This window comes from Rutilus rutilus (genome assembly GCF_951802725.1).
Source record: "Rutilus rutilus genome assembly, chromosome: 4".
Classification (NCBI taxonomy): Eukaryota; Metazoa; Chordata; class Actinopteri; order Cypriniformes; family Leuciscidae; genus Rutilus; species Rutilus rutilus.
In genome coordinates, this window is record NC_140212.1 from 43,975,703 (window position 1) to 43,999,414 (window position 23,712).

The following is a 23,712-nucleotide window of genomic DNA, read 5'->3' on the forward strand; positions in this document are numbered from 1 at the left end:
CAGCACTTTAACAAATTATCTTCATGTTTTATCACAGTTTTCTTTTGTCAAATAAAATTAGATTAACTAATATTTTTTACAGTGCACAACTTTGAAAGACATTTCATTGTGTGTAAAGCTATTTTCGGCCTGGTAAAGGATGTTGAATGGTTAGGCTTACCTGTACAGATCTGAGGCTGCAAACACAGCTGCGTCATGGGCACTTCCAGGAGTGCCAACACACTTTCACGCTTTCGTGTCGGAACCGGTGGTCGGTGGCAACCTGGGATGGGCGCAACATCAGGACCAATGAATCCACACAGCATCTCAAACGTCGGCCGTGTCATTCTAAAATGTTGCAGCCAGAGACTTTCTGTAAAGTGTCTCTCCACAACTTCCTCCCAGAACGCCTTATTGCGTGGTCTCCCCCAGACCCTTGGACTTCGTCGCGTAAGGGTAGTTACTTCGAGCCCTATCAGATGAGAAACTGCTTCATTCTGCCGTCGTCTTCTGATATTTCGGATACTTGCAATTATTTGTGAAATTGAAATGAAATTAAGCTGGCAAATTTCAATAAACTGCCTGAATACTCTCTCCATTTTATTTTTATTTTTTGGTCTGTTTGTTTGGTGTTGGGGGGTGTGCTGACTTGTGGAACCCCAAAAGGTAGATTTTGCGATATTTAAAACAAAATGTGTATGGAAACGGCTCAAGGGCAGATTTTTTTTGCAATACACCAAAACATATGCCACAAAACGCTTTCGTCATTCGTGACGTCATCACGCACACCATCTTATCGGTAAAAGGCCAATTGAATGGAAACAGGCTGGAGACGGCAAATTTCGTAATGTTTTCTTTTTTTCGCTTATTCACTTTGTCGATAACAAAACAGTGCAAAAAGTGGATGTAAACTTGGCTATTGAGAGCCATTGAGTGATGGTTGCAGATAAATTCAAGTGAAACATTGTAGTTAAACGAATTCATAATCACAATACTGAAATTACAGTAGGCCTACAAATTTAGAACTGAAACAAATGTAGGCTTCTACTGTTGCTTCAAATTGAAGCAACGTAGGCTAAATGTTAACATTGTGTGTCCAAATTTTCAATTATTTAGAAAGGCTATGCATGTCAATAGGTTATGTGTCTTATACTTCGTGTTACTTTAATTTGTCAGTAGATTTATTAACTGAGACATAACAGTGAAATGAAACGTAAAATTAAAACATTGATCAGGACTTGCTAACCGATGTTAGTCGTCTGCATTTGTGTTTTAGCATTCTTTATTAAGAATTAAATAGGCGTACAGTAGGTTTTTATGTTTTAATTAGGTAGGTTTTATGCATAATTTCCTTTAATAAATAATGAAAACGTGTCAACATAAAACATTGCACTAGAAAAATATTAAGCTACATCGAAGAGGCTTTGCATGAGCATAAGACATTAAGCTCATTCTCTATACAGCATTCAGACAATAGCTTTGTGGTCAACGCAACAACATGCGAATCTCAGCTCTACCATATTCATAATTTTGTCTCTCGTTAAATATTTGTCAAAAATAAAAACTTTTGAAATGTTCATTTTTTTATTCGAAACACTTTTCGGAGATTTGTTGTGTTTGATTTGATTTGTTGTGTTTTCCTGTCATTTTTATTAATAGCCGTTTAGACAATATAACATTAACCGATGTTGGCCGACAGCGTTTATGTTTTACCGTTCTTGATGCTTAAATGTCAATCAAGCGTTTTGTTTAATTATCAATGGCACATTACAACATAAATTTGCTACATTCCAGGACAGATTGTCAGCCGACCGTACCAGAAAATGAAGATGATGAATCTTGTTAGATCTGCTAAATTATTGTTTTGTGAATCATTCACGAAATTGAGATGACTGACAGTGATACCCGGCCATAGCAACGAAATATTTTTTTTCAAAACTGATCCATACACTGAATAAATCAGAAAAAAGACTGATTTTGTTGACTTGGCTACATAAAATAACAGACTAACTAAATAGTATTGCTTTTAATATAAAAACCAATGTAAATGTAAATTTTCTTGCTGACATTTATAATCATTTACTATTTTAAGTTGCCTTTCATTTAGTTTCAATAAAAGTGACCAATAATCACAATGATATAGAATTAAAGTTGAGAATGTAAAATGTTGTGCTTAAGTTTTTGCCTATTTTTTTCTATAAAGCGAAGAAACAAATATATTTTCACATATCAAAGAACCAAAAAACTCTTGCTTTGTAAAAATATAACTTCATCATAGCGATTTTTTTTTTTTTTACGTTACTGTATGTGTCACTATAATAGATTTCCCCTGTATCTGGATATTTTTTTATATATGATTGACAGATTTTTACACTGTTGTGCAGTAGTTTTGGCGCTACATTTGTCTTTAAACAGTTTGACATTAAATATCTCCTACCCTTTTTCCAGTTAACCAGATGCAATCTCTCAAGAATATACATTCCTTAGCAATCCTCGTTATAAAACCTAATGCCACCCTATTCCAGGTAACATGTAAGAACTGATTTTCCTGCTAAAACAAAACTCACCCTGCAATAAAGCCATAAAATGCACCCTGGACAGGAGATAGCAAAGACAGAGCACAGGACATTGCCCTTCCCAAACTTATCTCCTTGTCTCCTTGTTTGACTTCAACAAATCCCCCCTCTCCCTCCTCAAGTCACTGAAAGTGCATTAAGAATGTCTATATAACACATATGGTGTATCTTGTGAATATATTGTTTTTCCTTTTCATGTTTGGTATCATTTTAAGTGTCTCAGTGCGATTGGTAAAATGGTCTTAATTTCATTGCAGTCATTGGTTTAATGAGAAAGATTGAGAACTTAGGAGAAACCTGTTCTCCTCTCTGGGTGATGTCTCTTAAAGATATCTCCCGAAACCAGGTGCTTCCCCCTGGGGTACATCTAAACAATATTTGTATAACCCTTCTGTTCTGGTCTGGGTATTTAAGGCTAGGTGACAGACCAGTCTTTGGGACCCTTTACCAGGATCCCCCATACAGTGCTGTTCCAGTGTTTTCCTGTTGGAAAGCCCTGACACACCACTCTGTGTCTCTGTCAGGAAAACATTACTTACTTTTAGAGTCATCTTTGAGTAAATTATGTCTTGTATTTTTCTGAATTGGCTTTTAATCATTTAATTGTGTAATTGGCATGATACATTTTTACCTGACAAATAAATGTTACATCTTGATTTATGCTGAAGTTTTCTGAAATCATTATTTTAGTAGACTATGAGGAGGCTGGTGCTACCGCAGCTCTGTGTCCAGGATAGGTCAAACTAAAGGCGCATATGAACGGAGCAGTAGGCACGTCATCTGAAGACCTTTTGATTTCTGTCTATCACCGACTTGGCAAGTTGTACGGAAGTGGCTAAATAAACGACACTTTTTTGTATGCGTGAGCAGTAGGCAACCGACTTGAGAGGTATTAGCAAACCCTGCACCCTCTGACCAAGATCAGACTGGCGAGGCTGTGTCCGTGAGATCCACGATGTTTTTGATGTCATTTTGTTTTTTCATACACTGTAATAAAAATTCTAGTAGGTTCAACTAATTATTTTTTAGTAAATACTTTCACAGATCTTTTTACATTCACTCAATTTCCCTCTTCAAAGTGTTGTAGTTAGTTTTTTAGTTTTTTTTACACAAATTTGAATCCAACTTTAAAAAGTAGAAAACTAGTTTTATAGTTAATTCATCTAAAATGTATTAATCAGGATTTAATATTTGGGAACCATAACTAGAAATTGATGTTGAATTAAATATATTTATTAATAATTTTATAATGAGGTTAACAAATGAACCCCCTCCTTGAACTGCCACCTTACCGTGGTGGAGGAGTTTGAGTACCCGAATGACCCTAGGAGCTATGTTGTCTGGGGCTATATGCCCCTGGTAGGGTCTCCCAAGGCAAACAGGTCCTAGGTGACAGGTCAGACTAAGAGCGATGATGCCGACAAATGCAAGGGCCGTGACGTCGCCTGGCATGGCGCAGCAGGGGCCCCACCCTGGAGCCAGGCCCGGGGTTGGGGCTCGTATGCGAGCGCCTGGTGGCCGGGCCTCCCCCCATGGGGTCTGGCCAGGCTCAGCCCGAAGGAGCAACATGGGGCCACCCTCCCGCGGGCTCACCACCTACAGGAGGGACCGTAAGGGGCCGGTGCATAGTGGATCGGGCGGCAGTCGAAGGCGAGGGCCTCGACAACCCGATCCCTGGACACGGAAACTAGGAACTAGAGATAGTCGGGATCACCTCCGCGCACGGCATGGGCTGTGGAACCACACTCCTTGAGAGAGGATGGACTCTTTACCACTCTGGAGTTGCCCATGGTGAGAGGTGGCAAGCTGGTGTGGGTTTGCTTACAGCCCCCCAGCTCAGCCACCATGTGTTGGAGTTTACCCCGGTGAACGAGAGGCTTCCCTGCGCCTTTGGGTCGGGGATAGGTCTCTCACTGTCGTGTGCGCCTATGGGCCAAACGGCAGTGTAGAGTACCCGGCCTTCTTGGGGTCTCTGGGAGGGGTGCTGGAAAGTGCTCAGACTGGGGACTCCGTCGTTCTACTGGGGGACTTCAATGCCTACGTGGGCAGCAACAGTGACACCTGGAGGGGCGTGATTGGGAGGAACGGCCCCCCTGATCTGAACCCGAGTGGTGTTCAGTTATTGGACTTCTGTGCTAGTTACAGCTTGTCCATAACGAACACCATGTTCAAGCATAAGGGTGTCCATCAGTGCACATGGCACCAGGACACCCTAGGCCGGAGATCAGTGATTGACTTTGTGGTCGTTTCATCTGACCTCCGGCCGTATGTCTTGGACATTCGGGTGAAGAGAGGGGTGGAGCTGTCAACTGATCACCACCTGGTGGTGAGTTGGATTCGATGGCGGGGGAGGAAGCTGGACAGACTCGGCAGACCCAAACGTACTGTGAGGGTCAGTCGGAACGTTTGGCCGAATGCCCTGTCAGAGAGATCTTCAACTTCCACCTCCGGCAGAGCTTTGACCGGATCCCGAGGGAGTCTGGAGATATTGAGTCCAAGTGGACCATGTTCTCCATCTCCATTGTCGAGGCGGCCACTCGGAGCTGTGGCCGTAAGGTCTCCGGTGCCTGTCGAGGCGCCAATCCCCGAACCCGGTGGTGGACACCGGAAGTAAAGGATGCCGTAAAGCTGAAGACGGAGTCCTATTGGGCCTGGCTGGCTTGTGGGACTCCTGAGGCAGCTGATGGGTACCGGCAGGCCAAGCGGACTGCAGCCCGGGTGGTTGTGGAGGCAATAAATCGGGCTTGGGAGGAGTTCCGTGAGGCCATGGAGAAAGACTACCGGTTGGCCTCGAAGAGATTCTGGCAAAGGAGGGAGAGGGAAGCAGTGCCCTACCAACACTGTTTACAGTGGCGGTGGGCAGCTGTTGACTCGACTGGGGATGTCATCGGACGGTGGAAGGAATACTTCGAGGATCTCCTCAATCCCACCGACACGTCTTCCATTGAGGAAGCAGAGGCTGAGGGCTCGGAGGTGGACTCGTCCATCACCCAAGCTGAAGTCACCGAGGTAGTCAAGAAACTCGGCAAGGCACCGGGGGTGGATGAGATCCGCCCCGAGTACCTTAAGTCTCTGGATGTTGTGGGGCTGTCTTGGCTGACACGCCTCTGCAGCATCGCGTGGCAGTCAGGAACAGTGCCTTTGGACTGGCACCCGGGGTGGTGGTCCCTCTTTTTAAGAACGGGGACCGGAGGGTGTGCTCCAACTATAGGGGGATCTCACTTCTCAGCCTCCCCGGGAAAGTCTATGCCAGGGTACTGGAGAGGAGAATACGGCCGATAGTAGAACCCCGGATTCAGGTGGAACAGTGCGGTTTTCATCCTGGTCGTGGAACACTGGACCAGCTCTATACCCTCTCCAGGGTGCTGGAGGGTTCATGGGAGTTTGCCCAACCAATCCACATGTGCTTTGTGGATTTGGAGAAGGCATTCGACTGTGTCCCTCGCGGCATCCTGTGGAGGGTGCTCTGGGAGTTTGGAGTCCGGGGCCCTTTGCTAAGGGCTATCCGGTCCCTGTACGACCGGAGCAGGAGCTTGGTTCGCATTGCCGGCAGTAAGTCAGACTTGTTCCCGGTGCATGTTGGACTCCGGCAGGGCTGCCCTTTGTCGCCGGTTCTGTTCATAATTTTTATGGACAGAGTTTCTGGAGGGTGTCAGGTTTGGGGACCACATGTTCATTTTCTTGTATTTGAGGCGTGGTTTACGAATGCCCAGAGCCGTTTATTGGGCGCTATGAATGTCTATCAAATGCGCCTGTACGTAGCTCATAGCCAATCGCTTCAATTATACCAGATGACGTATGTAGAGTGACAGAAATTCGACGAGGAAGAAGAAGTTGGGTCAGAGATTTTTTTGTACACGATGGCGTTCAGCGAATATTGCCGTTTGTGCAAGATAAACATGAGGGTAGAAGGTAACTTCGCGTCTGATGCCATGTTGAATCCATAGATATAAACAAACTGCTTCGGTGTCGTCATCGTCTTGCTACTCCCTCCCCGTTCTGTGATTGGTTCCCTTTTTCAGGGGAAAATCTGGTCCATGGTGTCCAGGCTGCCTACCAGCGTGAATAAAATCGCGCTACGAACAAGGCAGCATGGGGAAACCCAGGCTATTACCAAACAATAAATCACCAGGTTTAGGCGGCTTCCCACCAGAATTCTACAAACATTTTTGGTCAACTATTTCACCACAGTTTTTAGTTATGTCAGCAGAAATTAAAAATAGCTTGTCTATCCCACAGCATATGAACACAGCATTAATCTCCGTCTTACTCAAACCAAATAAAGACCCAGCATTATGCACAAGTTATAGACCCATATCCCTTATCAATACTGACATGAAAATAATTAGTAAAACCTTAGCCTCATGGTTAGAAACAGTCATTTCAAGTCTTATTCACCCAGATCAAACGGGTTTCATTCAGAGCCGGCTTCAGACTGCGCTCAGCAGGGGGGCATTTATTTTCAATGGGTGGGCACTAGGTATGGGGACTTTTTTTCGGATATCAGATATCCTATATTTATTATTGCTACTGCCTTTTCTGTTAGCTATTACCATGAAGTGATGCAAGTTGCAACCCATACAATAAACACATAAACCATTACACATTGTTGCAAGATGTGCAACTCTTAAGAAATTTGATTAAATAAGGGTTAAATAGGCCTATACAAAAAAATTACAAGACCGACTCTGACCACAGCTTTATTATAAACAAAGCTAACGAACATGCTCACAGTCTCTCACTGACAGGTCAGGATAGTAGTTTAACTGCTATCTCACTGGCGGAAGAGAGAAAAAAAGCTACACATCTTTATTCTGCTTTGCTCTAACATAAGCGTTCACAGTAGCCTACTATTAAAAAAGCATCATGTAACGTTAGTTACCTTCATCAAAACAAATTAAAAACACCCACAACATACACAACATACACAACATACACAGAGATTATTCTACAATTTCCATTTACAAGAAAATATAGGCTAAAACAGCTGTTTCTCCACGGCGGGAGTGACATTTCAGGACAATGGACAGCGCAAAACTGAACTAAATAGGCCTACTAAACTATTATTAGTCTCATCATCACAACATAACGTGACAACACAATATAGTGAACTTTGACAGTACATAATGCCAGTTAGATAAATACACTAACAACCGGCCAGCATGAAACTTTAAATTTAACTTGCAGTTAGAAAAGCTGAAGACGCCGCTTGTTAGCTGATTGGAACTTCCTGAGAACAGCGTCCTTCCATTCACCACAACACTTTTTTGTTAAGTCCTTCTCGAATGCAAGTTGAACTAGTCTGGCCTTTCTTGTGTGAAGCATGCTCCTTCTGTGTTCTGAAAACACATTTTTGAGCGTGGAGAACGAATTTTCGCAGGTCGCGGTAGAAGCACCAAATACCAAAGCCAGTTGGAGTGCCGTCAACGCAGTGGGCATCGCCTTAAGCGTTTTGTAATGTTTGGACAACAGTCTCTGAACTGTCCATTTCTCCTCTGAGTCGTCTTCCATTTGGGACTGGAGAAATCGACGTGCGACGCAGAACTCCGACTCCACTATCTCCATTCCTGCTAAATCCATAATGTGTTTGAGTTTTTTCACATCCAGAAAAGTTATATTTTCTGGGTCAAGAGCTTCCAATGCACTTATCAGCTTCCCATTGCGCTTGCTGAAACGCACATCCATTTCTCCAAGTACGGCATCAATCGCACTGAAAAAAAGTCTCTTCAGCTCTGACTTGTCGTCGTTATTTGTGTCGTTTTGTCCCACACTCTCCTCAAGAACGTACTCCTCCAGGTTCCTGTTCATAACACGTCTCCTTTTGCTGGGTTGTATGGGCTCGTTGTTGTTGGTAGCAGTACTCCAGAGCTCGGTAAATGCATCGTCGCATCTCAGATCACGAACACAGTCTATCGCGCTGTGCACGAGTTTCACTGCATTCAGTAGGTCCATTTCCTTCGCCTGTAGCTGTTTGTTAGGCGAGTCCAGAAGCAGTAATATCTTGTGCACACTATGTCCAATGAACACAAAGCTGCGCTCCTTTATCTGGTGTAAAAGGCCAGTTGCCAGCACTCTCACTTCTGATCCAAAGGCCCGAGAGCTGCTCGTCTATGACAGTACCGCAATGATATCCTCCAAGTTTTTAAGGATCACAGAGACCGTTGCTAGATGGCCTGTCCAGCGTTGGTCAAGGAGGCGCTTCAGGGTATCACCTTTATAGTGAGTGGAAACGGTGGGCTTTCTCAGGAAATTATAAAGCATGCCACACACATTAAAGAAGTCACCAATTGCTTCTTCAGCCGACAGAGCATGAACGACCACAAGGTGCAGCTGGTGGTTAAAGCAGTGGATGTAAGGGATTTCTCTGCCAAGTCTATCCTGTAGCAGTTTTTGGACTCCTCCGTGTTTCCCAGACATGAGGGATGCACCGTCATAGCACTGACTCAATATCTTTGCACTGCTGAGCCCCGCTTTTTGAAGTTCTTGTAATATGGTGTCAGTGAGTGTCCCTGCGTCCCCAGCTTCTGCAGTGGCCATGGTAAGCAGACGTTCTGTCACCTTACAACTGTCCTCTGATATGAACCGGATGACTATTGAAATGTTCTCACACCCAGTGGAGTCACGAGTCCCGTCAACTTTGATCGTGAACCACTGCGAGCCTATGTCACGTACAATAGCATCCGTTATGACACTGCTCATTGCCTCAAGTAGTTCGTTTTGTATTTCGTGACTTGTGTATGTTGCGTTGCGAGGTATTGTTTTCACGACTTTAACCAGCTGCTGGTCTTTTCGGAGGGTGTATTCAAATAGAGAAAGGAACAGTCCACTCCCCCCCTCTGACATACTATCAAAGGCATCTAGCTTACCTCTCAAAGGTAGTTGATTTGTTGCCAGAAACTTCAAAATGTCAATAATGGCAGACATGTAGTATCGGTTCCTTGAAAGCTGCTCTGTGTTAATCAATTTGGAAATCTCTGTGTCCGTCTCTGTGCGTTTCCCTCGTTCCCTCCAAGCGGCAACGCATGTCAGGTGCTCTTTGGAAGTGGCATGTTTATGGAAGCCTTTGTTGGATTCGTTTGCATGCTTCCAGTTGCAATATCCCTTTGTGATAAAAACTGAATCAACATTGGTATATGCTGTCGCTGACCGAAATTTCCTACAAGGAAAACAAAAAGCGCTGTCTGTGTTCACAGAGTATTCCAGCCAGTCTCTTCCATGGTACCATGTACTCACAAATGAGCGTTTTTTCCCATTATAAAGGCGGCTTGGATACTTGTCCAGTTTCACCTGGTTGGGCTTTTCGTCACCGAGATCCTCAGGTGGACCTTGAGGTGTAGGAAGGTCTGGTCCAAATGTAGTGGAGCTGGAGCTACAGGTGCTAGCTTGGGAAGCTGCGATGTTAGCGGCCACGCCGCCGCCGCCGGCCACGGAGTCACAAATGTTAGCCGGGCTGTTGTCGTTGTCTTGTTGTATGGGGTCAGCAGAATCGTTAATCGACGTGGAAGGAGAAACTGTGGTTTTTAACCATTTTCTAATGTCCATTTTTGGACAGTTTTCATCTGTTTGCTTTGTTTTGAATGCAGCCAGGAATTGCGCCAACTGAAAGTCATTTCATTCATGTATTAACGTGCAAGTGTTTGGGGGGGGCGGCAGGGGGGTTTCCTCACTGTGGTTTTATGTTGGCTAAGCTTTATTATATTTTCAGCTAATGAGCAGTTTGTAGACATATTTGTATTATTTCTCACTAAAATGTAAATTAAACTGATATTATTTTGTAAATTATATCATAATTCAATTTGGGGGGGCATAAAAGACATTTAGGGGGGGGCATTGCCCCCTAATGCCCCCCCATACCGCCGGCGCTGGTTTCATTAAAGGATGTCACTCATCAGACAACATGCGTCACTTATTTAACATCATGAATATTAGCAAACCACAAAAAATACTACAATTATTGTATCACTAGACGCGGAAAAAGCATTCGATAAAGTCAATTGGAATTTTCTTTTTGCAACATAAGAAAAATTTGGTTTTGGAGAATCATTCATTCATTGGATTAGAACATTGTAGAGTACACCCAAGGCCTCAGTTATCACTAACGACATCATTTCAATTGCAACGAGGGACCAAACAAGGATGTCCACTCTCTCCACTCCTATTTGCAATATTCATAGAACCCTTAGCAGCCACAATTAGACAAAATGATAATATCACAGTTTTTTCAACAAATAAAAGCACTCATAAAATCTCACTATATGCAGATGATATTTTACTGTACCTACAAAAACCAGAAAAGTCACTCATAGAAACTGTCAATATCATCAATAATTTTTCTGAAATATTATATATAATAATAATATATAATTCTACCAATAAATAAAATTACAATGTATAGAAAATCAGAATATCTCATTTAATATAGGCAATATCACATATCTGGGAATACACATCTCTCCCAACCTATCAGATTTATTTAATCTTAATTTCATTCCATTACTTAAATGTATAGAAGATGACTTAAAACGTTGGATGAATCTGCCATTATCGCTTATAGGAAGAATCTCAACAATAAAAATGGTCATATTACCAAAAATTAACTACCTATTTACAATGATGCCATTCCAACCTTCTAAGAAGTGGTTAGATACATTAAATAGCAAGATAAATTAATTCTACTGAAAAAAACAACAAAAAAAACAAGAATAAGCATTACCACATTACAGAAAAACAAAGATATGAGAGGATTGGGGCACCCAGCTTCCAGTATTATTATCTAGCTGCACAATTACTCTCTACAAATGTATCTACAAATGGATAAACGGCAATCATATCCATAGCTCATGGTTAGACTTAGAACAGGCAGACTGTAAAAAAATGTCATTATCAGACCTACCATACATTACTGATGTGATTAAGGCTCATAATTTATACAACAATACGACAATTCGTACAACATTAGCATGGTGGAAACTCATAATCCAATAACGCCACACTCTTTCTCTCCTATATGGCATAACCCAGATTTTTACCATTAATAAATCTTCACTTATTAATGAAAAATGGAAAATTGCTGGCATCACACATTTACATTGTACATTCTTGGATAATAATTTCATTCATTTTACAGAATTGAAAGAAAAATATAATTAAGGCAAAGATCAGTATTTTTATTACAGACAAATTACCTATGCTATTAAAACTAAGATTGGCAACCTTCTTCCTAAAACTCCACCTCTTATTGAAAAAATGTAAAAAATCAGCAACACAAAAAAAACGACTATCCAAATTATACACTATATTAACAAATACAGAGACAACATGTTCAATACCTATTACACAATGGGAAAATGACCTTAACATAAAAACAGATGTTAATTTATGGAAACAAGTCTGCTTAAATACATTTAGTTTAAGCAGAAATACTAATGTTCAACTAATCCAATTTAAAGTAATACACAGAACACATTTAACCTGACATAAACTGTTTAAAATGGGATTATCAGAATCAAATAAATGCGAACACTGCAATCTCAAAACACAAGATGATTACTTTCATGCCATCTGGTCCTGTCCCCCAGTTGCCAAATTTTGGAAAGAAATTATAGGAAAATTATCCATTTACCTTAAATGTAATATCCCGGCAAACCCGACATTATATTATGTATTCTAGGAGACACATTACAAATAAACCCTCCACTGGAACATACAACACCCTTACTTCTGTCTCTAGCTATCACCAAGAAAATAATTTTGATCAATTGGAAAAACAAAAATAAAATCAATATTACACAATGGCAACAGCTATTAATGGCTATTACTTAACCATAGTATCAAAGAAAAACAGACGGCCATCCTCAAACACAAAATAATTAAATTTAAACAAATATTTGGCACCATTACAGAATCCCTAAACATTAGTGTGCATTGATAGGTGAGTTAATGCCTCTCCAATTACCTATATTATGAAAAACAGGCAGATCATGCATGCATCAACGTTATTGAATACCCTCAGAATAACCTGTAATACTATATCAGGAAATGTAAAGGATAAAGACGTCAGATATATTTGTGGTATTGTTTTGCATTTTACTAGTTAATATATTATGTATGTGTAGGGCGTGTACGTATATACCTAAGACATTTTATTATTATTGTTATTAATATTTCTACTATCAGGTATATAACTATATGAAGGTGTATATGTAGGTATGTCTATGTGAGTGGGTATATGGGTATGTATGTTTGTTGGTATATATGTAAATGTATGTATGTATTCTACTTATGTATTTATTTATTTTTTATCGCTTTTTCTTTCATCCTTCCTGGTTCTCCTGTCCCCCCTTTGCTACAATATAGCAAGAAATCGATTCAACCAGGCAGTAGCCATCTTAACTTCCCATCCCCCCCATTTTCACTTCCATCTCTTCTTTTCTACTTTTCTCTTCTATCTGTCACCATCTATATCCCTTCTTCTCTGCATATGCCCCTTTTTCCTTTTTTTTCCTTTCTTTATTTCTACTTTATATGTATATGTGTATGTATGTGGGTGTATTTATATGTATGTATATGTATGTGTATGTATATGTGTGTGTGTGTGTGTGTGTATGTATATGTATATATATGTATATATGTGTGTGTGTGTGTGTATATGTGTATTATTATTTTTTTTTACAATAAATAATAAATGATAGCAATAACATCACACAAGCACTACTTTACAAAAACACACATTCTGGAAGGAGAGACGTGCAAGGTGTCTATGTATATATATGTATGTAGATGTGTATGTGTGTATGTATGCATGTATGTACACTCACCTAAAGGATTATTAGGAACACCATACTAATACTGTGTTTGACCCCCTTTCGCCTTCAGAACTGCCTTAATTCTACGTGGCATTGATTCAACAAGGTGCTGAAAGCATTCTTTAGAAATGTTGGCCCATATTGATAGGATAGCATCTTGCAGTTGATGGAGATTTGTGGGATGCACATCCAGGGCACGAAGCTCCCGTTCCAACACATCCCAAAGATGCTCTATTGGGTTGAGATCTGGTGACTGTGGGGGCCATTTTAGTACAGTGAACTCATTGTCATGTTCAAGAAACCAATTTGAAATGATTCGAGCTTTGTGACATGGTGCATTATCCTGCTGGAAGTAGCCATCAGGATGGGTACATGGTGGTCATAAAGGGATGGACATGGTCAGAAACAATGCTCAGGTAGGCCGTGGCATTTAAACGATGCCCAATTGGCACTAAGGGGCCTAAAGTGTGCCAAGAAAACATCCCCCACACCATTACACCACCACCACCAGCCTGCACAGTGGTAACAAGGCATGATGGATCCATGTTCTCATTCTGTTCACGCCAAATTCTGACTCTACCATCTGAATGTCTCAACAGAAATCGAGACTCATCAGACCAGGCAACATTTTTCCAGTCTTCAACTGTCCAATTTTGGTGAGCTCGTGCAAATTGTAGCCTCTTTTTCCTATTTGTAGTGGAGATGAGTGGTACCCGGTGGGGTCTTCTGCTGTTGTAGCCCATCCGCCTCAAGGTTGTGCGTGTTGTGGCTTCACAAATGCTTTGCTGCATACCTCGGTTGTAACGAGTGGTTATTTCAGTCAAAGTTGCTCTTCTATCAGCTTGAATCAGTCGGCCCATTCTCATCTGACCTCTAGCATCAACAAGGCATTTTCGCCCACAGGACTGCCGCATACTGGATGTTTTTCCCTTTTCACACCATTCTTTGTAAACCCTAGAAATGGTTGTGCATGAAAGTCCCAGTAACTGAGCAGATTGTGAAATACTCAGACCGGCCCGTCTGGCACCAACAACCATGCCACACTCAAAATTGCTTAAATCACCTTTCTTTCCCATTCTGACATTCAGTTTGGAGTTCAGGAGATTGTCTTGACCAGGACCACACCCCTAAATGCATTGAAGCAACTGCCATGTGATTGGTTGATTAGATAATTGCATTAATGAGAAATTGAACAGGTGTTCCTAATAATCCTTTAGGTGAGTGTATATGTGTATATATGTGTGTATGTGGAGATATGTATGTTCATCCATATTGCTTTATGTATTAGGTTGTTTTTGTACGTTTGTTTATTTGTTTACCCATTGGTTTCCTTCCCAACAGGGGTTCTCAACTCAAGTTTTATTTATGTACCCCAACTTTTCCCTTCAAACTTCAAAATCGTCCGACATTTTTGTTTTAATTTATTATTATTTGTATTTTTTTCGTGACCTTTCCAACGTGATAACGTAATACATGGCGCATCTCAGAGATGGTACAAGACGGGCATTTGTGGTTAAAAAGTATATATATATATTTTTTTTTTAAATGACCGATTGAGGATCCATGGAGGGGTATATAAAAGATAACTGATGGATAACAAGATTAATTTGGAAGCGAGGGTTTATAGATCACAATGCAAATGAGAGAAGCCTCATGTTACGGTCGTCACGATCGCAGATGAAAAACATCCAGGATCAACACTGTTCAGGTACTGCAGTGTAATTTTAATTAATTTACATTTAACCAGTTTATATGGAGAGGTACATAAATCATAAATACACATGCCCCAAAGATTGACGGCCCTGTAGTGGCTCAGATCCAGACTGAAGACATGGACCACACATGGGCCAACACTAGCCCAAGTCTCAGCCATTTAATAACCATAACAGGGCCAGAACTGGTTTTAATAGTGGTGCCGATTCTCAGCCATTAATAAACCATATCAACACCAGCTTTTAACCAGACCCTCATCCATTTAAAGGGTTACTTCACCCAAAAATGAAAATTCTGTCAGTAATTACTCACCCTCATATTGTTCACCCCGTAAGATGTTCGTTCATCTTCGGAACACAATATATTTTTTATTAAATCTGAGAGCTGGCTTCATAGAGGCTTCTATGGGATCGATATCAGAAGTTAGTAAAGACATTGTTAAAATAGTGCAAGTGACTACAGTGGCTCAACCTTAAGTCTATCAAGTGACGAGAATACTTTTTGTACTTTTGTCATTATAAAATGATATATTGTGGTATAATTTGATGATATTGATGACCCATGATATTCTGGGTTATGACAGTTGTGTAGATGTTTTTGAGCACCTAATCCGTCCCCGACCCCTAAACCTAACCATTTCTCAATATAAAACACGTAACGGGCAGAAAAGTACAGTCAAGATAATCAATTTTTTTAAAAATCAAAAATTTTGAGTCTTCCAAGGCCAAACGATTGCGTTGTTTATGTAACAGACCCTAAATTGATCACCGTCTCCATCCACTGCAACGCTCCAATCTTGCACACATTTAAGTATCGCCAGCTGAAGAAGCGTTACGTCAGTTTCATCATGAAATACCATTGGCTCTTGTGGCCGATTGTCACATGCTAATATTCAGATTCATCTTTGAGTTTGGTGAGGCCGTGTTCACGGAGCAGAAATGTTTTCACTCTGTTCCTCACACAATGTTATCGTATGGCTTCAGAAGAAATGCAGCACGAGTCATTTGTAGTACTTGGATACTGCTCTGATGGTCTTTTGTCCCCCCACATAAAACATGCAACAGGCAGATAAAGTATGACTTACAGTATCTATTGGTGAGACGTTGTTAGATTTAGGGTAGGGGTGGGGGTTAGGTGCCAGATAGGCCTACATAGAAACAATAAAATACGAGGTCAGAATACAAAATGTAAGACTGAAAATCCAGATAAGACTGAACACAAGAGCTCTCACAAAATCAGATTCCATGTAATAAAACAATAAATCTTTTCTGAAGAAAAGATGATGAAGCAAGGACACAGAAATCTTCTCTCCTTACCCATCCTAAACCCTCCTCTGCCCGCTCCTTTTCCTTTCACCCTGGCTGAAAGTTCACTAAAAATGGCCAATAGACCACATATGTATCTTGTCAAGTCATCTTTATTTATATAGCGCTTTTTACAATACAGATTGTTTCTGCTGTACAGCAGATCTAGAAGAAAATAGTCCAGCTTTAGTGAGTTCAGTGATGGTTCATTTTTGTTGTAAAAAAGTTATTTAGTTGATTTCTCAGCTTCCACACCTACATGTACTGTCATAGCCTAGTCATTACCCACTTTGGTGTAGTTGTGCTTTAAAAGGCAGCTCTGCACTACTTGGTGTAAGTCACTGTTCCCAGCAGAACCACTGGAAGCTGCTTCAGAAACACTTGCCTTCTCCAGCCTCTCTCTCCTCGAGTCATTATTCAAAATGAGCAAGATCATTGTTTATAGCCAAAAGGGCTTCGAGGGTGGAACAGCTGAATTCAAGTGGTGTATTATGAGAAGAATTTTTCTGGAAAGCAGCGAGTGTTTGAATATGAACCGGATCCCTTTGGAAAGAACGAGGCAGGTGGTGGGGAAAGACTGATCTTGACCAGAAACGATGACTGTGACTCCAACAAGTCTGAAGAAACTTCATGCAATTGGACTCAACCTTATCATTTGATGATATCTGTGTAAAGACATAAACTGTACATGTTAATTTGGCGAATGTTATATAATTAGAATTTTATTAGAAAAAGTTTTAAGCTGCTGGTTGTTTGGCTTTTCATCAGTAGTGATCAGTATCAGTAAACATATGCAATGAAATACAGTTTTGGAACAGTTTCTACTACAGATCATATTGTATTTGAATGTATTTCCCCTGTTTGATGAGAGTGAAATATTGAAAGGGATTTTGGATTTATATTATGCTGAGAAAGAGACAACAAATGCTACAGTTTTACCCTGTCAACTCAGAAAATAAAGACTCTGAAAGATCGTAATGCTCCTTGTTTCAATTCTCTTTTTTCTACTTTTATATTTTTCATTTAGCAGATGCTTTTATCCAAAGCGACTTACAATTGAGGATTTCAAAGGAAGGAATTCATCTAAAAAGAGGCAATAAACAGGAGAAGTGCTATTAATACAGAGTTTCAGCCATCGTTCAAGCTAGAATAGGGAGGGATTAAGGAATAGTGAGAATCCCTGAATTTAAGGGAGAGGTGGGATGTCTGGAATAGACCAGTAAGAACTGACAGTGTTGAAACCGAGACACATTGCTTGTATATTTTCTGAATAGAAGATGTGTACATGAACATATATATGTGTGTGTGTGTGTGTGTGTGTGTGTGTGTGTGTGTGTGTGTGTGTGTGTGTGTGTGTCTGTGTTTGTGTGTGTATAACAATAATTGTACATGAGCATATATGTGTGTGTGTGTGTGTGTGTGTGTGTGTGTGTGTGTGTGTGTGTGTGTGTGTGTGTGTGTGTGTGTGTGTGAATATAACAATAATAACAATATATACATAGAACACAATGTAATTGACTGTTGCAATTTTGAGTGTTTGGGGGACGTGCAGAGAGTTCCTCAGGGGCAGGGGCTCAAATGTAAAAAGGGGGCATTATATATGAAGAGTTCAGATGCAAAAGCCTCTAAGTGCCATCTGAAATTTTCTTCTAGAATGCTATTATATACTATTATGTATATACTATTCCTGCATAATTCTCAAAAATGTTAAAATAATATAGTCCTTTCACATCATCATTTTGCGTGTTGTTGTCAGCCTACACTTCACACAATAGGCCTGTAGGTGGAGCCTGGGCTTCATTTAACAACTATGATAGTTTGATCAAATGGTAAACGGTATATCAATACACATAGGCTATATACAAGTGACTTGAATACTACTTACCATTAATGCTACTTTTGGTGCTGGTTTTGTGCAGTGCTTTGTAGTCAATTAACATCCATTCTTTCAACGACTCAGATTTAGATCGCTTCACAAATGTAAAAATTGTCTGTGTAACAGGACTGTAAGTCTCGCCTCGTAGGGGAAAATTAAAACATTACCCTGGAAGACTTAAAAGTGAAAGGATCTTAGTCCAGTGCTTTTGAGCCTCAATATGCACGTTATGTGCATATGTTTTACCTTACACTATTTTATGATACTACAGGAATAGGTAGTGTAGGCTTCAGGTATGTCGATACGGTGGCTTCCTGAAGTGCATGTGATGAAAAAAACTCAAATTCACATCCCCACCCACCTAATCCCAATAGTCGCCCCTACCCCAAGGTAAGTTCAAAAATAACTGTCAAATGTCTTAATTTTAACAATTAGTCATTTATTTTTATTCCCTTAGGAAATTATATTTCTCCTGGAAGGATTTTATTTCAATAGAATAAAATAACAAAAAGTAACAAAAATAAAATAGTTATTCAGGATTTCTTGTAAAACCTTCAAATGGTTAACACTTCAAAAAAACTCTTTTAACACCTCAGAAATGTTTCCTGAAAATTAATTTCAGTATTAGGGCACAAACTGATTTACAAACAACACTGGATGTTGATGTGTCTTATAGTTTAATCCAAATAATTTACTTCAAATAACTCATTCCATCCAAATGACTCACTTCAAATACGTAGATAACCTTGAAATCACGTAAACGATTCTTATGAATCAATTTTATGATTCAGTTTCCAATCGACTCAGTTATCACAAACACAATTCAAATTGACAGTTGAAACCCTCAGTTCATTCAAACACTCAGGCCCCATCCACACTACTGCGTTTTAGTTTAGAAACGGAGAATTAAAATGAATATGATAGAATTGATCTCCGTCCACATTAAAACGACTGAAAATGCGGATCACGTGACCATTCACCAACACTGGGCATGCGCGTGCCGGTGTAAACCTAGAGACTTTCAAACATAGACTGTAAAAAAATGCTTTCAAACATCAAAATGTCATTTATTAATATGTATTTGTGTCAAAATGACATATAAACATCTTTTCCTATTCTATTTTGCCTGGAAACGCTTCCAACACACTTGCGTGTCACATGAAAAATAGGCGTCGGTTCTATTTCTATCATGCACGCGTTTACCGCGCGAGTCGCGCTGGAGACGCGGCAGTTTCTTACTGTAAGAAACTGTTCCAGCGGGTGGAGTTTACTGGTACTGAATATTACCTGTGTATACTCCATGACTGATGACACCCAATCATAGAGCCGAGCGTGAGCCTCTGCGTCATCGTTTCTAAAGTCCTCCGTTTTGACCCGTCTTCACTAAAACGCCCTCCGGAGATTCAAAATGCAAAACGGGGTCGGCAGCGTTTCTAAACTTCTCCGTTTTAGGTCTTTGTTTTTGCCGTTTTAGTCTGGACGGGAGGTGCAAACGTAGCAAAAGGTCTCCGTTTCTAAACGAAAATGCAGTAGTGTGGATGGGGCCTCAGTTCGGTTCACTCTATATCAGTGAAGTGTTCGTGTGTGTGTGTGTGTGTATCAGAGGTGTCAAGTAACGAAGTACAAATACTTCGTTACCTTACTTAAGTAGAAATTTGGGGTATCTATACTTTATTGGAGTAATTATTTTTCTGACGACTTTTTACTTCTACTCCTTACATTTTCACGCAATTATCTGTACTTTCTACTCCTTACATTTTAAAAATAGCCTCGTTACTCCTATTTAATTTCGGCTTGTTTTCATTACGGCTTGTCGTCGTTAAAAAAAAAAAATTGGCCAATTACACAAACGGTTTAGATCTGAGTCCCGCCTCCTGAATACACATCGCCAAACTGATTGGCGTTGTGTTTTCTTTCTAACTTGTGAGAGGCTGTAGTCACATTTGGTTGTGCGCAGCGCCAAAACTCCTCCGAAGGAAACCTAGATGTGGTAAGCGAGGGAGAAATCGGGGCAAATCGCGTCAAATATTGATTTAGAGAGAGAGAGAGAGAGAGAGAGAGAGAATTAATTGCATTTTCTTTCCTTACATTACTTTTACTTTTATACTTTAAGTAGTTTTGAAACAAGTACTTTTATACTTTAACTTGAGTAAAAAGCTTGAGTTGATACTTCAACTTCTACAGAAGTCTTTTTAAACCCTAGTATCTATACTTCTACCTGAGTAATGAATGTGAATACTTTTGACACCTCTGGTGTGTGTGTATTAGGGCTTGCATAGACTAGTCGAGTATGCTGTCTCCTTCTTTCCACAAGTGCTTGCGCTCCCATGGCGTCTAATCAATCATTAATAATTAATCATACTGGTTATGAGCCATATTACTTACACATTTTAAATCGCCCAAAAAGGGAATACATAGCCCGTATATTTGTATCTCTATATATAGATAATTAACCACAACGAATTACAATCAATTATGAATATACAGATGGGCTATAGATCAAATTTGTGAATGCCTACTAAAATTATGTCACATCGAATAATTTGTTCGTCCACCAAACGAATTATGCAAGTTTCTTATCGACTCTCAAGGAGGATTATTCTACTTATAAACTCTCAAGAAAGGCTATTCCTCTGGCCATGAAGAATAACTTTCTTGTTTTATAAGATTACTAAGTTGTAGTCTTAATCAACAATATAAAGCTTGTAGCTAAGATCACACATTTAAGAGGCTTTGTTCTATGAGCAGCATACAGAGACAATCAAGCGAATAATGGGTTTTTAATAAATTAAACTATAAACATACAACTACATTTAACAAAGAATACATATATGAATAGTATAATGAAAGTAAAGAAAGAAAGAAAGAAAGAGCAGATCACAGAATGGCAAACTTATCACAAACAATGAACCTTTGAGAACCAGCAAAGAATCAAAATCACTTTAAGCAGGGGCAGATAATCTTAACGCATTTAAATCTTGCTAAAAAGAATACTTGCATTGATCTTTGTCGCTGAGCAGGAATGCGTGTCTGTGAGTGTCCGTTCTCGGTGTGCCCGTTAGTTGGGCGCGTTCTTCCGGTTCTTCCGGAGCTTGTGCAGTTTGCGGGAAGTTCAAATGGTTTACTTGTAAGAGTTGCCAGAAACGTAGTTTAAAGTCCGTTTCACTCGTAGGTAGAGATGAGTGAACACGAGACTAAAACAAGGCAAGAAGTCGGAGATACGACTAATACAAAAAGCAAAGAAGCAAAAGTAAAACACAAAACAAAACGGAGAGCGGAAAAACTTGAAGAGAAGACAAAGCAAAGACAAGACAAGACCAAACAAAAACACTAAGAACCAAGAACCCCGTTCTCGGTGTGTGCATCCTTCTTTAAGGAGTTCGAAGGTCGTCCCCTTCCTGGGTGTTTCAACCAATCGGATTAAGAAATTTTGAGCGGGATAACGTTTTCTTTGTCTCCGCTTGACGGCCTAATTTGCATGGTTTATGATGGTGTTAGGATTTGTCATTTCTACTCCAAATGATGGTAAAGACAGTATAATACATTTTATCATAACCTACTACATATATTTAGCTTAGGCACACCGAGAGGTTTAATTAGATACCAAGATTGGTATATCTGGAAGATACAAACATAGAGATACATTCTTATTCTTTAAAATAAGCACTTAGAGTTCAACTAACACAACTAGGAAAGTCACAACTAGGCTAATAAAAGGGATTAATCATACATGCATACAGGAATACATCATATACACTTTTGAATCACTTATATTCTGAGTTAAATGTAAAGAATGTTTGTGTGTGTGTATTTGGCATCTCAGAGGGCTTTTTCTGGCCACCTGGACTTCTTGCTTGCAGAGAGAGGGGGTTTGAATGGATTACGATCTGTTTGAAGCTCACAGAGGAGCTTGGAGGTGTTTCTGTTAAACTTCCACCGGCCACAAACGTGTCAAAGGGGCAATTTGATTCAGACTCATTGGCGCTAAGCTGTGATTTACCTTTATTTGTACCATGGTCTGGGTGAATACTAGATTCTGATTGGCTGCAGGGTGTCCATTAAAAAGTGATAGAGGACACCTAGTAAAGGAGTTCTGGTGAAACTGACTGTTTACTGTTCGAAATGAATAAATAAATGCGCTGGCTACATCAGCTGTGAGTAACCATAGCAACAGGCAGTCAAAGTATCTATGCTGTCACGTGGTGAAGTGACGGGATAAACTCCCGCTTGGAGTCATTCATTTAAAATGGAGGAAAAATTTATTTTAGCAGTGAGCAGTTACCCAGAGCTCTACGATAGTAGTTCCTATTTTTACCAAGACAGGAATAAAAAGGACCTCGCTTGGAATAGGGGCAGGGAGGAGATTGGGCAAACTGGTGAGTTGTAAATATGTTACACATTTCACTTTTAATTCACGTTATTGACCTGCTAATCAGCTACTAAGCTGCCTTTCCGCTATTTTCCCGCTAATATACAGCTACTTTTCGCTAAACAAGATAATGTGTATATTTAGAGGAAGTTTGCCTCAGGGACACGTACCTGAAGGAGAAGAGGAAGGAGATGGAGAAGAGGAGTGGGTCGGCAGCAGGGTCTGCGAAGAGGTGGAAATTCTCTCAGGTCTTGGGATTCCTCGAGTATATATAAAGTGTATATTATTCCTCCAGTAACATGGAGGGGGTCGAGGCCCAGATCGGAGAGGACAACCACCTCGAGGACCAGGGACAGCCTGAAGAGATATCAGGGGAGACAGTGACAGGTTTGTTTCCAGTGAAGCCACATTACAAGGCATTTATGCTGTCATGTTTACAGATGAAGAAATGTAATCACTCTATGACTATTGTTACCAACGTGTTTAACATTTAACAATAACATTTAATATTGTCTTGACGGAGGCAAATTATCAGAGAGGGGATCTGTCAAGATCCCCTGCCTCTTCTCCTGTCTCCCCAGTCCCTGGTCCCTCAGCCCCTGCTGCTGAACCCACAGGTGTGTGAAGGCAATAGTACAAACAATATTTCAACCTAGGAGGAGAGCCCGCCAGCGGCCCCATGAGCGGTCCCAGGATGATCCGTCATGATGATCCGACCTCCAGCCCCACCGCCACAGTCCGCCGATGAGCACTTCCTCCTCAGCCTTCTGCCTTTTCTACAGAGCATGCCGCCTCATATCAAAGAAAATTTTTTATTTCAAATATACAAATTGGCGATGGAAAACAGCACCGTTGTGCTAAATTTGGAGCAATTTAAATGACATTTAATAGATTACACGAAGTAAAAGAAACCTGTTTGTGTTTGTTGTTCTCGTTGTATTTACACGGTTTGACCAGCAGGAGTCGTCAGTGTTTGAGGTGGTTAAAACACTTTTGATTCAAGCACTTTGAAACTGAATCATTTTGCAAAACATTTGGTTTAATTGACTCGGAGTTTAGAAAATCTCCATTTCTCTCAAAACTACTTATC

The 23,712-nt window shown here is 40.4% G+C and overlaps 1 protein-coding gene across 1 annotated transcript in view; it reads right to left on the reverse strand.

Annotated features, from left to right (window-relative positions):
- The window catches only part of LOC311289321 (uncharacterized protein), a 34,726-nt gene extending 11,867 nt beyond the window's left edge, over positions 1 to 22,859 (reverse strand). Inside the window, exon 1 of the mRNA XM_084407191.1 lies at positions 22,793 to 22,859. The gene's annotated coding sequence lies outside the window, so the exon portion shown is untranslated. The remainder of the gene's footprint in view (positions 1 to 22,792) is intronic.
- Positions 22,860 to 23,712: the final 853 nt, after the last annotated feature.